Genomic DNA, 16433 nt, shown 5'->3' with positions numbered 1-16433 from the left:
GAGTCAATAAAAGGCAATTAAAACAGGCAGATGTGAATAAATATTTTGCTTTTATCTTTGCTATAAAGGATAAAAACATTTGAGTAAAAACTAAATCAGAAGGTGGAATGAAGAGTGCAAATTGGTGAAATTATAATTGTCAAAAAAATGGTATTGAGCAAACTGATGGATCTGCTGGTTTGAATATCTCGAGTTCCAGATATACTTCATCCAGGGTTCTTAAACAAGGTGACTAATGAGATAGCCGATGCACTAACATTAATTTTCTAAGATTCATTAGATTCCAGAAAGATTCCATTTAACTGTAAAGTATAAATATAGCCCCTCTATTCAAGAAACAAGGGCTGAGAAAGAAAACTATAGGCCAGTTAGCGTGACATTGGTCATGGGAGAGGTGCCAGAATTGATCATTAGGGAAGTTATAAAATAGTTAATTAGTTAGTCATCTTACATGAATACCTGCAAAAATTAAACTTTGGTTTTCTCAACTTCTAATGAAATTATGAGAGGTATGGATAGGGTGGATCATTGGTGTGTTTTTCCCAGGGTGGAAACATCAATTACTAGGGGACATAAGTTTAAAGTGAGAGGGGAGATATTTGAAGAAGATGTATGAGGCATGTTTTTAACACAGAGAATAGCAGGTGTCTGGAATGCGCTGCAAGGGTAGGTGGTACAAAAAGACACATTAGCAAAGTTTAAGATGCATTTAGACAGATACACAGAAAATAAAGGAATTTGAACCATGTGCTGGTAGATGGAATTATTTACAATAGCATTGTGGTCAGCACAAACACAGTGGGTTATAGACAATAGACAATAGGTGCAGGAGTAGGCCATTCTGCCCTTCAAGCCTGCACCACCATTCAATATGATCATGGCTGATCATCCTCAATCAGTATCCTGTTCCTGCCTTATCTCCATAACCCTTGATTCCACAATCCTTGAGAGCTCTATCCAATTCTTTCATAAATGAATCCAGAGACTGGGCCTCCACTGCCCTCTGGGGCAGAGCATTCCACACAGCCACCACTCTCTGGGTGAAGAAGTTTCTCCTCATCTCTGTCCTAAATGGTCTACCCCGTATTTTTAAGCTGTGTCCTCTGGTTCGGGACTCACCCATCAGCGGAAACATGTTTCCTGCCTCCAGAGTGTCCAATCCTTTAATAATCTTATATGTCTTAATCAGATCCCCTCTCAGTCTTTTAAACTCAAGGGTATACAAGCCCAGTCGCTCCAGTCTTTCAGTCCCGCCATTCCAGGAATTGACCTCGTGAACCTACACTGCACTCCCTCAATAGCCAAAATGTCTGGTTGAAGGGCCTGTTCTTGTCAGAGAGTCATAGAGATGTACAGCTCAGAAACAGACCCTTCGGTCCAACTTGTCCACACTGTACTGTCTTATGTTCTGTGTTCTGGGGCTTACTTGTGTTCCTGATCTGTCCATCTTTATGCTGCTTAAAACGAATGGTCCTCAAGTTTGTTGTAGTTTCCTTTGCAAATGACCTTATATCAAGGTCCACTGGTTTTCAACCCTTCCAACAATGAGAACAGTTTGTCCTGATTTACCTTGTCCAGCGCTCTCGTGATTTTGAACTTGGACAAGGACTTGCTTCAGTTTTGGCTGTGAGTTCTGTTTGCTTTAGTTAGTGGAGACTTTTAAACAAACTTTGTTTGCTGACTAAATAGACTTTGCCATGAAATAGCCTGTTTGCCAGATAGATTGGATTACTTACAGTGTGGAAACAGGCCCTTCAAGTCCACACCGACCCGCCAAAGCGCAACCCACCCAGACCCATTTCCCTACATTTACCCCTGCCTCTAACACTACGGGCAATTTAGCATGGCCAATTCACCTAACCCGTACTGTGGGAGGAAACCAGAGCACCCGGAGGAAACCCACGCAGACACGGGGAGAATGTGCAAACTCCACACAGTCAGTCGCCTGAGGCGGGAATTGAACCCGGGTCTCTGGCGCTGTGAGGCAGCAGTGCTAACCACTGTGCTACTGTGCCGCCCACATGCATATGAATTGTAGCATGTGAACTCAGTGCCCAATACAAAACATAGAGCAGTTTAAACCTGATCAAAACTATATAGAGTTCTGCACTTTGCACAAAAAACAGGCATAGGCACGACTGGGTTACACTGAGCAGCAAAGGTACTGCAAAATCTGAGATCCATTTATAATCAGCAAATGCACTGCTGAGCTTTAAATGTTACTTCAAGGTCAGTACAGGAGCAAGGTTGCAGTGACTGTGATAAATCAACCTGTATTGTTTACTGCCAAACCGTTTCTGGCAGGACTGACTGGATCACCTGTTTCACTTCAGTTCTACACAAGTCACCCAGCTCCAGCTCATACATGATGCTCAGTGGTTAGTCCTGCTGCCTCACAGCGCCAGGGACCCGGGTTCGATTCCACCTTCGGGAGACTGTGTGGAGTTTGCACGTTCTCCCCGTGTCTACGTGGGTTTCCTCCGGGTGGTCCGGTTTCCTCCCACAATCCAAAGTCATGCAGTTTTGGTAGATTGGCCATGCTAAGTTGCCCATAGTGTCCAGGGATGTGCAGGCTAGATGGGTTAGCCAGGGGAAATACAGAGTTACAGGGAGAGAGTAGGGGGCGTGGGACTGGGTGGGATGCTCTTCAGTGGGTTGGTGTGGACTCAGTGGGCCAAATGGCACACTGTAGGGATTCTATGATTCTGTGATCTGCTTGAAGCCTTGTTGGTGAGATTATTACAAAGCAGGATAAAACAAGCATGACTTGAAGTAATAGATTTTGGAAAGCTGGTAGACCGAGATAAAAATGAAGTGCATAGTAATGACTGTGAACTGTGAAAATATAACCCATGTTTGCTATTTCCTCACACACACACCAAGATTTAGTTTGTTTTCAGTTCATGCTCTCTGTTACTGAAACAAATATTAACATTAAGAAACCTACTCAAATTCCAGGAATAGCACCATTATTGTCATATCAAACTTAAACTGTTAAGCAGCTTTCAAACAATTTTGAATGAAAATATAACCCATGTTTGCTATTTCCTCACACACACACCAAGTTTCTCTCATTTTCCAAAGTTGTTTTCGAATACAGGACATCAGAGCTAGGGGCAGGAGGCGGCCATTCAGCCCCTCAAGCCTGTTCTATTTGATACCATCATGGCTGATCTCATCTTGGTCTCAACCCTCCTTTCCTGCCCACTCTCCATAACCCTTCAACCGGTTACTAATTTAAAATCTGTCCACCTCCCCCTTAAATTTACTCAATGTCCCAGAATCCACCACACTCTGGGGGAGTGAATTCCACAGATTCATGACTGTTTGAGAGAAATAATTTCTAAAACTATTGCCTCCTGCTCTAGATTGCCCCACAACAGAACATCCTCTCAATGTCTGCTTTGTCAATCATCTCTAGGATCTAATATACCTCAATTACATCTCCTGTCATTCTTCCAAACTCCAGAGAGAAAGGTCTAAACTGCTCAATCTCTCGTCAGAAACCAAACCCCTCATCTCTGGAATCAATCTAGTGAACCTCCTCTGAACTGCTCCAATACAACTACATCCCTCTTCAATTATACACCTTACTCCAGGTACCGTCTCACTGATGCCTTGTACAGTTGCAGCAACATTTCCCTAATGTTATACTACAGCCCTTTAATAATAAATGTTCAAACTCCATTTGTCTTCCTCCTTATCTGCTATTTCTACTCTCTCTCTTAGAGGGAGAGAGACAAAGGGGGAGAGAGAAAGAGAGAGAGAGAGGCAGACAGACAGACTGACAGAGAGCAAAGAAGTTTAATTCTGGGGCTAATCACACTGATGTAGTGCTCCGGCAGTTGTGGACAGTGCTGGTCAGGGTTAGATGTCCAACACGGTTTGACTGATTCACCAACCTTGGCACAGAGTGTATGATCAGGGAATGTGGCCTTGCTTTGGAAAGAAATAGTAATAACCAGTGCTAGTATTTGACAGTACGCACTGGTAACCAGTCACCAGCAGTGGGAACTAGTAAAACTCGCAATGTTGCTTCCTTCTCATTTCTTTCATCTGTTCTAAATAACTTGTTTCCCTTTGTGTTCAATCTCTTTACTTTCACTGTCACTTTGAGTATGGGACAATTATTTTCAAAGTATTTTTCATTTGTAGAAAACTCTTATTAAAGATTGGCTTTTTAACCAATTTAAAGCTCAGAGGCTGAAGTTTGAAGATTTCACATCCCTGTAAATCTGTAACATTTCACTAAATATCCATGGAATCCATTTGTTTTATTCATTAACAGGTTGTGGGCCCAGAATTTACTGCCTGTCCCTAGTTGCCCTTGAGAAGGTGGGAGTGAGATTCTTTCTTGAACCGCTGCAGTCCATATGCTGTAAGTTGACCCACAATGCTCTTAGGCAGGAAATTCCAGGACCTTGTGACACTGATGGACCGGTGATATATTTCCGAGTTGAGATGTTGAGTGGTTTGGAGGGGAACTTACAGGGGGGTGACGTCCCCATGTATCAGCTGCCCTTGTCCTTCTAGATGGAAGTGGTCGTGGGTTTGGAAGGTGCTGTCTGAGGATCTTTGGTGAATTTCTGCAGTGCATCTTGTAGATGGTACACACTGCTGCTACTGAGCACCAGTGGTGGAGGGAGTGGGTGCAGTGCCAATCAAGTGAGCTGCTTTGTCCTGGATTGTGTGTAGTTTTTTGAGTGTTGTTGGAACTGGCCCCATCCAGGCAAGTGGGGAGAATTCCATCACACTCCTGACTTGAGCCTTGTAGGTGAATTACACAAATTCAGATTACTGTCAGTCCCTAGGAAATGGAACAGTGACTTAAAGCTTCTGTTCCATTAACATTCTCGGACCGTAATTGTTGATGGCTTTGATTTCAAAACTAAAATGAAGAAACCAGAGAGGAGACATTTCAGCAATGATTTCCTCAGACATTTCTAAAAGTAGCATTGCTACTGGGAATGGATGCAAGTCTCTGTGTTTCTGTTTGAATCTTGGTGCAGCCCTCAATCCTGCTGAGCACATTGTAACTAAAATACTGTGTTTGTGTCAGATACAGAATATCCCCCGTCAATGGCTGATATTCAGTGGCCCAAACAGTAAAGAAGCAATAAAAAGCTTTTAAATACATAAAATCAGGAATACCTGTGATTGTTTCTCTGCTCTGTCTAAATAAATAAGGCATTTTAGAAAGCTGGTGAATGCTGGAATGTTCTGGAACCACAGGAATATGACTGCAAATAGTGACAATATAAATCTCAGATAGAATGGAGCTGATTGGTTTATTTCTCCACAGATACACACTGATGTAGAAGATTGCATTGAAGTCATAAACAGAAAATGTGTGTGGAACTGGCCCCCACTCATTACGTTTCCCTGGAAAAATCAGCCTGTTTTTTTCATAGGAAGTCGCTTCAGGTGTGGTCTTGAATTCTATTTGCTGTACTTCACAGGAATTAGTTTAAATAGTCTCTCTGCCTGGTAATTAAAGAGACCTTGCTGCAAGAAAGACTGTCCACTGGCAGTACAGGTGTTAACATCTGCCTGGTTGTACCTGAGTGGCTGACACACCCAGCTGGATGTCTTGAAATGCATAAAAGTGGATAAATCCCCAGGACCTGATCAGGTGTACCCGAGAACTCTGTGGGAAGCTAGAGAAGTGATTGCTGAGCCCCTTGCTGAGACATTTGTATCATCGATAGTCACAGGTGAGGTGCTGGAAGACTGGAGGTTGGCAAATGTGGTGCCACTGTTTAAGAAAGGTGGTAAGGACAAGCCAGGAAACTATAGACCGGTGAGCCTGATTACGGTGGTGGGCAAGTTGTTGGAGGGAACCCTGAGAGACAGGATGTACATGTATTTGGAAAGGCAAGGACTGATTCGGGATAGTCAACATGGCTTTGTGCATGGGAAATTATGTCTCACAAACTTGATTGAGTTTTTTGAATAAGTAACATAGAGGATTGATGAGGGCAGAGCGGTAGATGTGATCTACATGGACTTCAGAAAGGCAGAGGGTAGTGGTGGAGGGTTGTTTTTCAGACTGGAGGCCTGTGATCAGTGGAGTGCAACAAGGATCAGTGCTGGGTTCACTACCTTTTGTCACTTATATGATTTGGATGTGTGCCTAAGAGGTATAGTTAGTAAGTTTGCAGATGTCAACAAAGTTGGAGGTGTAGTGGACAGCCAAAGAGGTTACCTCGGATTAAACAGGATCATGATCAAATGGGTGAACGGGCTGAGAAGTGGCAGATGGAGTTTAATTTAGATAAACGTGAGGTGCTGCATTTTGGGAAAGCAAATCTTAGCAGGACTTATGCACTTCATGGTCAGATCCTAGGGAGTGTTGCTGAACAAAGAGATCTTGGAGTGCAGGTTCATAGCTCCTTGAAAGTGGAGTCGCAGGTAGATAGGATAGTGAAGGCAGTGTTTGGTATGCTTTCTTTCATTGATCAGAGTATTGAGTACAGGAGTTGGGAGGTCATTTTGCGGCTTTACAGGACATTGGTTAGGCCACTTTTGAAATGTTGCATGCAATTCTGGTCTCCTTCCTATCGGAAAGATGTTGTGAACCTTGAAAGGATCCCGAAAAGATTTACAAGGATGTTGCCAGGGTTGGAGGATTTGAGCTATAGGGAGAGGCTGAATAGGCTGGAGCTATTTTCCCTGGAGTGTCGGAGGCTGAGGGGCGATCTTATAGACGTTTATAAAATCCTGAGGGACATGGATAGGATAAATAGACAGGGTCTTTTCCTTGGGGTGGGAGGGGAAAGATATAAATGACATGTAAGAGGCAATTTTTTCACGCAAAAAGTGTGTGAAATGAGCTGCCAGAGGAAGTGGCGGAGGCTGGTACAATTGCAACATTTAAAAGGCACCTGGATGGTTATATGAATAGGAAGGGTTTGGAGGGATATGGGCCGGGTGCTGGCAGGTGGGACTAGATTGGGTTGCGATATCTGGTCGGCATGGGCAAGTTGGACTGAAGGGTCTGTTTCCGTGCTGTACAGCTCTATGACTCTATGACTCTGTTGTCAGTTACATCCCCTGCTTTAATATCGAGAAGGTATTTGTGTTACATTGAGAGCATTTACAGAGTCAAAATAGGCTAGTAAATCTCCACTCTGTAAACTAAAGAATAAAACACCTTATTTGGAGCTATATTTGGATCCAAGAATTATCAGAGGCTGTGAATATTGATGCAGCCATCGAAATATGTTATGGAATGCCCAGCCTTAATGTGAAGGGGTAAAAATGGCAAATTGTCAAAATAAAATGGACTTAAAAAAAGTATGATCAGTATTCTCTAATATTGAATCAAAAGATTAATTGAGCAATGGATGGACATTGTGGTAAAGGCTGATCCTACCCCTCCAGGTCAGCCTCTGAAATCAGGGACAAAGCTCTCACAGAGAGTCAAGAAACAAGTGACTAGAGAATCTCATTTAAGTGCCATTGTTTGAGAGACAACTATTAATTTGCACAGTGAGAAAACTCTTTTGCTCATCTTTAAAGAGCTTCCTGACATTTTTCTCTTTTCAACTGAAATAGATAATGCTTTGGTTTGATGACTGATCAAAAAGGTGCCCCCTCTGACACTGAACTGTCTGCCTTGGTTATGTGCTCAAGACTCTGAGCTGGATCTTTAACCTTTGGATTCCAAGGAAGAATGCTAATGCAACCCAAAGTCACTTGATAAATCTACCCATGGCCTAAAGTCACAGCATTGTTCCCAAAAGGTCCAATTTGGAAAGTGCTGTCCATTCTGCCATGTTATGTCTAAGGGTCAGGCTCTGTTCTGCAAACTCTGTTAAATTAAAAATCACACAACACCAGGTTATAGTCCAACAGGTTTAATTGGAAGCACACTAGCTTTCGGAGCGACGCTCCTTCATCCTTCATCACCTGATGAAGGAGCGATGCTCCGAAAGCTAGTGTGCTTCCAATTAAACCTGTTGGACTATAACCTGGTGTTGTGTGATTTTTAACTTTGTACACCCCAGTCCAACACCGGCATCTCCAAATCATGTCTGTTAAGTTAGGTTGCATAACAACAACAGAGATGCAAATACTCTCAGTTTCAGTGGGCTTAAGAATTGTGTATGAGACAACCCAAAATTTCCACATCATTCACTCCCACTGCAAAGTGAACAAGTCTCAGTACTGGCTATTCAAGCCCGAAAGACAAGCTTCACTACATCAGTTTCCATATGCAGGATGGCCAGTTGAACATCTGACAGGGACGGGAATCTCAAAAACCATATTTCAGAATGACACAGACTCTCAGAAGAGGAGGGAAACAAGCAAGAAATCAAAGATTGGGTCAAAATCCCAAAATGAAACAAAAACTGTGAAACTACATTCAAAAAGTCTGATCATTTTCAGGCTTCACGCAAGGAAAACTGGACACAGGAGTTGCTAGATAGCTGTTAAAACAGGGTCTAGTCAGTCATCATTATCCTATAACCCTCACCCAATACTCCAGATGTAGCCTCACCAAGGCACTCTACATTTGCAGTAAACTTTTTAAAATTCATTTTGTGGAATGTGGGTGTTGCTGGCTGGGCCAGCATTTTATTGCCCATCCCCAGTTGCCCCTTGAGAAGGTAGGGATGAGCTCCCTCTCAAACCGCTGCAGTCCACCTGTTGAGGGTTGACCCACAATCCCCAAGGAAGGAAATTCCAGGATTTTGCCCCAGCAATATATTTCCAGTCAAGATGGTGAGTGGCTTGGAGATGAACTTAAAAGTGGTGGTTTTCCCAATTATCTGCTGCCCTTGTCCTTCTAGATGGAAGTGGTCATGGGTTTGGAAAGTGCTGTTTGAGGATCTTTGGTGAATTTCTACAGTGCACATTGGAGAAAGTACACTGATGCTACTGAGTGCCAGTGATGGAGGGAGGAGATGTTTGTGGATGTGGTGCCAATCAAGTGGGCTGCTTTGTCCTGGATGGTGTCAAACCTTTTGAGTGTTGTTGGAGCTGCACCCATCCAGGCAAATGGGGGCTTTTCCAGCATATTCCTGACTTGTGCCTTGTAGACGGTGGACAGGCTTTGGGGAGTCAGGAGGGGAGTTACTCGCTGCAGTATTCCTAACATCTGACCTGTTCTTGTAGACATTGTGCTTATGTGGCAAGTCCAGTTGAGTTTCTGGTCAATGATAACCCCCAGGATGTTGATACTGGGGATTCCATGATGGTAATACCGTTGAATGTCAAGGGGTGGTAATAAGATTGTCTCTTACTGGTGATGGTCAGAACCTGGCATTTGTGTGGTGTGAATGTCACTTGTCAGCCCAAGCCTGGATTTTGTCCAGATGTTATTGCATTTGGACATGGATTGCTTCAGTATCTGAGGAGCCGTGGATGGTACTGAACATTGTGCAATCATCAGTGAACATCCTCACTTCTGACCTTGTGATGGAGGGAAGGTCATTGATGAAGCAGCTGAAGATGGTTGGCCCCAGGACACTACCCTGAGGAACTCCTACAGAGATATCCTGGAACTGAGATGATTGACCTCCAACAATCACAACCATCTTCCTACGTTTCAGGTATGACTCCAAACACCAGAAAGTTTGTCCCCTGATACCCATTGATCCCAGTTTGGCTGGAGCACTGTGATGCCACACTTAGTTAAATGTACCCTTGATGTCAAGGCTGTCACTCTCCCCTCCCCTCTGGAATACAGCTCTTTTGTCCATGCTTGACCCAAGGCTGTAATGAGGTCAGGAGCTGAGTGGCCCTGGCAGAACCCAAACTGGGCGTCACTGAGCAGGTGCTGCTTGACAGCACTGTTATTATCACCTACCATCCCGTAACTGAAGATCGAGAGTAGACTGATGGGGCAGTAATTGGCTGGGTTGGATTGTTCCTGCTTTTTATGTACAGGACATATTTGGGCAATTTTCCACATTGTCGGGTTGATGCCAGTGTTGTAACTGTACTGGAACAGCTTGGTTAGGGGAGTGGAAAGTTCTGGAGCACAAGTCTTCAGTACTATTGCTGGAATGTTGTCAGGGCCTGTTGCCTTTACAGTATCCAGTGTCTTCACCGTTTCTTGATTTCATGTGGAGTGAATCAAATTGGGTGAAGACTGGTATCTGTGATGCTGGGGACCACTGGAAAAGGCGGAGATGGATCATCCACTCAGCACTTCTAGCTGAAGATTTCTGCGAAGGTTTCGGCCTTACCTTTTGCTCTGAAGTGATGTACTCTTCCATCATTGAGGATGGGGATATTTGTGGAGCCTCCTCCTTCTCCAGTGAGTTGTTTAACTGTTCACCACCATTCACGATCAGATGTGGCACAACTACAGAGCTTAGATCTGATCCGTTGGTTGTGGGATTGCATAGCTCTGTCTATCACTTGCTGCTTATGCTGTTTGGCACACGGGTAGTCCTGTTTGGTGGCTTCACCAGGTTGAAAGCTCATTTTTAGGTCGCCTAATGTTGCTCCTGGCATACGTACCTCCTTTTATATTTTTATATTCCATTCCCCTTGCATTAAACCCCACCTCTTGATTTGCTTTCCTAATCACTTTCTGCACCTGCATACTAACTTTTAGGGACACATATGCTAGGATACCTAGATCCCCTTACATTACTGAGAAAACCCATCAGGTGCATTAATGTCCTTCAGGGAAGGCAATATCGTTGATTCTTAAATGCCCTCTGGGCAATAAACACTGGCCTAGCCAGCAATACCAACATTTGTTCTCCCTGAAAAGTGGACAAGTTCACATCTTCCTACATCATGTTACGATAGCTGCTGATTCTTTTCCCCCTTTACATAGAACATAGAACAATATAGCGCAGAACAGGCCCTTTGGCCCTCGCTGTTGCACCGACATGTGAACTAATCTGACCCCAACCCCCTACATTATCCCATCATCATCCATATGCTTAAGATCTGTTTAAATGCCCCTAATGCGACTGAGTTAACTACATTAGCAGGTAAGGCATTCCACCCCCTTACCACTCTCCGAATAAAGAACCTGCCTCTGACATCTGTCTTAAATCTATCACCCCGCAATTTGTAGCTATGCCCCCTCGTACAAGCCGATATCATCATCTTAGGAAAAAGACTCTCACTGTCCACCTTATCTAATCCTCTGATCATCTTGTATGCCTCTACTAAATTGCCTCTTAGTCTTCTTCTCTCCAATGAGAACAGACCCAAATCTCTCAGCATTTCCTCATAAGGCCTTCATTCCAGAGCAGACAACATCCTGATAAATCTCCTCTGCACCTTTTCCAATGCTTCCACATCCTTCCTGTAATGGGGTGACCAGAACTGTACACCATATTCCAAGTGAAGCCGCACTAGCATTTTGTACAGTTGTAGCATGACATCACGGCTCCGGAATTCAATCCCTCTGCCAATGAAACCTAACACACCGTATGCCTTCTTAACAGCACTATCAACCTGGGTGGTAACTTCCAGGGATCTATGCACATGGACACCAAGAATCTTTCCATTGACCCAGTATTCTGCCTTCCTGTTATTCTTACCAAAGTGAATCACCTCACATTTATCAGCATTGAACTCTATTCACCACCTCTCAATTCCGCAGTTTATCCAAGTCCCCGACAACCTGTAACATTCTTCCACACTGTCCATTACTCCACCGACTTTAGTGTGATCTGCAGTTTAACAGTTTAACTGATGCTGTTTAATTCAGTTTAACAGAAATACTGAATTGGGGTGGGTACCAGACACAGTTTAACAGCAATTACATCTGTAATTAGAGAGGATAAAAATGATGGAACAGAGGATGGAACCGAGGAACACAAGTTAAGTGTAGTCGAGTAGGAGCCCACCACAGAGCTGAGTTTTAATAAGGCTGTTTTACATCAGTTTCCCAACTGGAGATGTTTCTGAGTGATCCATATTACCGTGGTAATACCATTAATAATCAGCATGGGCTTAGAATAATTGAGATTTTTAATCTTGGAAAAGCACTGATTTTGATTCAATCTGATAGATGCCTTTAAAATTCTGCAGGGAATAGATTCTGTTCATGTCAATGGATTGTGTGCAGGTGAGATAAGCGGGAGAGAAGAAGAAGTTATCTGTAAAGATTCTATAAGCAGACAATTTGATTCGATAACAGGCACTCATTCACAGGAAGTCATCACCCTCCGAAACACGTTTCCAGCTTGTGCATTGATTGCTCCTCAGTTTTATAAGGGAGCTCTAAAACATGGAATGGAGCAATTCTCACGCTGAATGTGAGTGGACGGGGTGGGTTGGAACAAATTAGAATTAGAATTTATTGTCACATGGATTTTAACAGTAAAAATACAATGAAAAGTGTTCTAAGTCGCCCTACCATGGCACCTGCAATGACAGAAGTTATGATAAAAACACAAGTCACAGAATTAAGTAAAAAATAAGTTAATATAAGACAAAGTTCAACAAAGTCCATTGAAAGGCTCCTGGTCTCAAAGAAAGCAGATCCACGATGAGAACAACATGTCGGGACAAGAACTGAAACACTGCAATGTCACATCACTGGACTGAAAGCCTCCGAAGAAATACCGCTGCCAAGAACACCAGTCAAGAAAAACCCCCCCTGGGCCATCGGATCACTGGGCCACCAACGGTGAACAAAACGAAATGGTGAAACATCAGAAAAACCAAGCCAGAAACACTCAACGAAGATCCAGATTCAAGCTGGACGGCCACCAAGATCACAAACTGGGACAACCGCTCCAACAGAGACCGCACCACAGGCTGAGACCAACACGTTGAGAAAGACCACCAGAAACAACAGCCACTCAGGAGAAGCTCACGGCTGAAGCCTTCAAAATGAAGATGAGTGAATTTGAACTTATCTATAGTATAGTATACATACTAACTGAAAGACCTTAACAATGGAAAACAAGGAAAAGAAAATAGTCAAGGCAACTGAGTAGATAAGCAATGGACTCCTGAACTGAGGAGCCCACTCTATATGCTGCTACTCTGCTGCTGCCATTTTATGACATAATGATGGGAGCTGGTTCAATCATCACAGGATTGACAGACTCGAACTACAGGACCGGAATCTCCTGACTTCTTTTGCATGTCTATCCTGAAGCAGGCAGCCTTAAAAATTGAGTCACAAGATGTTTTTGAAAGTAATTCCTTCCCACACAACACCTGCTAGCTCCTTGTTGGTAGGAAGGACCTGACTACCTGGGCCTATTAATTCACTGTCCAGCGTTCTGACTTCCTAATTGCGGGTGACATGAATCTGCCAATGGCTTTCAAAGGAAAGGTCACCCCAATCCCAGGAAATCCATGGGTCCAGTTAAATGGGTTGAAAATGATCCTGCCCTGATTACCAGTATTACTGATCCCAGACTTTAGTGCTGTGATGTCATATAATACTCATTGCATAGATTTAGTAATTGGATCCCAACGTTCATTGTTCCTTACAGTGTTTTTAGTGTCTTAAGTGTGGGATCAGCTTGTTCATTTTTCTCCGATCTCTTTCCACAAGGACACAGTCACAAAACCTGGACAACATGATTCTGAAATGAGCTAACAAAAGGGAGAAGATAAACCCTTAGGATAAACTTACAAGTAATATGTAAATAAACAGCAAGGGTTTCTTTTAATATCAGAAAAAGAAGAGGAGTTTAGAAGAATGAGAGGTAGCAATCAGTGAGATTCCTAGTGGATTTGACAGGGAAGATGCTGAGAGGGAGGGAGGGCGTCATTTCAGAATGAAGGATTTGACAATTAAGGAGGGAGAATGTCTTCCCTCTGAGAATTGTGAACCTGTGAATGCCTTACCACAGGGGGTTGTTGAGGCTGGGTCTTTGAATATATTCAAGGCTGAGGCCAACAGGTTTTTAATCAGTAAGGGAATTAAGGGTGATAGAGAAAAGGCAGGGGAATGGAGTTGTGGGCTATCAGGTCAGCCATAATCTCGTTGACTGGTAGAGCAGACCCGATGGGCTGAATGGCCTACTTCTGCTCCTGTGTCTTACAGTCTACCCAAGGTTCTAAGGCATCAATGTAAGTCACCCTTGTGTATAATCCAATGGCCGACTGATTAGGGTTCTCTCTAATTTTATTTTCTCCAATCTGTGTGTGGCAGAAACTTCTGGAACCAGAAGTGAATACTGCGAGCTGGGTTGCACTCCAGTCTCCGTGTGTGGAATATTGGAGTGGCTGTGTGTGTGCGTGCAGCCTAGAGGGAACATTGCTCCTGATTTTCTCCTGAAGTGATTCTCTGTATTTGCTGAAATCATTATGCTGGCTGAACACAGTCATGCTCAAATCCTTCCCATTTTCAACCCTCACTAATGAACAACCATTGAGGTTTCCATGTTGTTTATTGTTCTGAGGTGAACTACCTTGTATTTATCCAGATTAAAATCCATCTGTTGTTTATCAACCCATCTGTTTAATTGGTCTAAATCCCTTTAATGTAATCAATCTGCTTTGTACTTTGAACCTTCAGAAGGTAGCGTTATGCCATCAGCTAATTCTATGATATGCAGCAAACAAGAAAAAAATGCGCATCATGTTTTTGTAAAGTCGAAACAGGTTTGTGTGTGTGTGTGTGTCTCTGTCTGTCTGCATGTGTGTCTGTGTGTGCGTGTGTCTGTGTTGTGTGTGTGTATTGTGTGTGCCTGTGAGTGTGTCTGTGTGTGTCTGTGCGTGTGTGTGTCTGTGTTGTGCCTCTGTGTCTGTGTGTGTGTTCTTTGTGTCTCTGTGTGTTGTTTGTGTCTATGAGTGTGTCTATGTGTGTGTGTGCCTTGTCTATGTGTGTTTGTGTCTGTGTGTGTTGTCTGTGTCTATGAGTGTGTCTGTGTCTGTTTGTGTATGTGTCTGTGTCTTTGTCTATCTGTGTCTGTATGTGCGTGTGTGTCTGTCTGTATGTTTGTGTCTGTGTCTGTGTGTGTATGTGTGTGTGTCTGTCTGTATGTGTCTGTGTGTGTATTGTGTGTCTGTGTCTGTGTGTGTGTGTGTATGTGTCTGTGTGGGGGGGTGTCTGTGTGGGGGCGTATCTGTGTGGGGGTGTGAGCCAGTCATTGCACCTTCCATCACTGTAAAGGAAAGCTCACAGCTGAAACCACAGCTTCAGTGTGTTCATGAAGCAGCTAAATGTTGACTGGGGTCTGAATCCATATGACAATCCATATGGAATTTCACTGGCTGAACAGGAAATAGCTTCAATCCATCAGCCATGTACATTCCATGTTTTTCTAAGCTGCTTTGGGACATTGTGGTAGGATTGTTCACAAGGCCCATTTTTAATCCATTTTAGTTTCTGAAGTAAAAGTGCTTTGCTGAAAAAAAGGAAGAAATGGCCTGGCTGTTCAATACTCATCCTTCACCACCTCTTGAGCAAAACCAGTTATCAGAATATACAGGTGCCCAATAATCGATTCCATTAACTTCAGTATCTCATCAATTTGTATCTCGATCATATCTCCCATTCTAACAACAGACTGTGAGCATTAAATAGAAGCTGACCAGGCAGTAGTGAATGTTGTGATATAGCAGGTTCAGTGTACCAGGCAGAGACCATCAGTTACAACAATGAGAGGGAGGGTGTCGAAACAGCAAACCTCCCTTTTCCTGATAATTGTTCTACAGAGTTAGATATTACAGCATCTCCCTGTGACTTAAATTTTAAAAAAAGATTGCAGTTCTTAAACATAGTTCCTCTTAAATGCATCTTAAATATATCTCCCCACAATTCCTGGTATTACAGAGGGTTTTACCCCCCTCCCCAAACTGGTATCTTTCTTGAAAACTTAAATTTTAATTTCTTCACAGTTCCCAAAGCACTTCCAGCCTATCCAATCAATTTCCCATCTCAATGGAAAACACATCTGTCGCCAAAACAAGGAGATGATCTGGAGGAACAAAGAAATAAATCCTCCTTTACATCTTAAACAACAACGTTCCTGAAGTTCTGTTTTCAATTATGCTTTAAAGGTTACCACTGTCCCTGACAACATCCCATTCCCCATGTTCAAAATATCTCTTAATCCTCAATGCAGGTCATTCCATTATAACATGCTTTTCATTAAATGTGAAATCACTGTACTGTGATTGATGAACTGGGGACACTGTTTCTTAAAGTGCAAAACTTTAAAAAGTGTGTTCGCTGCAATGTGATTACATCGCCAACACTTTAAGCGCTGTTTCTAAAGCGATATTTTTCTATAACGCCGGGTTGCACAAGAACGCCATCATCCTGTTATAGAATTACCAGCACTAACTTAGTCAATTTCCTTTCAGCCACAAGTTTTAGAGATTTACAGCACACAAAAAGACCCTTCAGCCCATCACATCCAAACTGATCAAAAACAATTGCCCAACTATTGTAACTCCATTGTCCAGCAATTGGCCCACAGCCTTTTCTGCCTTGACATTGCAAATACACATCAAAATACTTCCTCCTCAATGTTCTGAGGGTT

At 43.1% G+C, this 16433-nt stretch overlaps 1 protein-coding gene across 2 annotated transcripts in view; it reads right to left on the bottom strand.

The window, feature by feature from the left end:
- The window catches only part of rap1gapa (RAP1 GTPase activating protein a), a 566513-nt gene that overhangs the window by 469869 nt on the left and 80211 nt on the right, over positions 1–16433 (bottom strand). The gene's annotated exons all lie outside the window — the stretch shown is intronic.

The sequence above is a fragment of the Chiloscyllium plagiosum genome, chromosome 34, assembly GCF_004010195.1.
Source record: "Chiloscyllium plagiosum isolate BGI_BamShark_2017 chromosome 34, ASM401019v2, whole genome shotgun sequence".
Lineage (NCBI taxonomy): Eukaryota > Metazoa > Chordata > Chondrichthyes > Orectolobiformes > Hemiscylliidae > Chiloscyllium > Chiloscyllium plagiosum.
The sequence above is the reverse complement of the archived record's forward strand: the minus strand, read 5'-3'. Positions and strand labels throughout refer to the sequence as shown.